Here is a 328-nt window from a genome sequence, read left to right on the forward strand (position 1 = left end):
ACAAAGCAGACCCAGACTCCGAGAAGCAGAACAGCCTGGCAGCTGTGGGGAGGGCGCTGGGGGTGAGAGAGCGAAGGGAGTCAGCAAAGAGCTACCCGGAGCTCCACAGGCAACAACGGGCAGAGGAACGGGCGAGGGGGGAGTGCGAGGGGGGCGAATGGTGATGGCGGGGGATGAGACGTGGGTGGTGAACACACCACAATGTACAGACGATGGGTTGTAGAACTGAACCCTGGGAACTGGACACTGTTATGAACAACACCACCCAATAAACAGATCCATAAGCAAACGTGAGACCGGACTGCGGGCGGAGAGGGGAGCAGCAGGC

This window comes from Myotis brandtii, unplaced genomic scaffold, assembly GCF_000412655.1.
Source record: "Myotis brandtii unplaced genomic scaffold, ASM41265v1 scaffold426, whole genome shotgun sequence".
NCBI classification, from domain to species: Eukaryota; Metazoa; Chordata; class Mammalia; order Chiroptera; family Vespertilionidae; genus Myotis; species Myotis brandtii.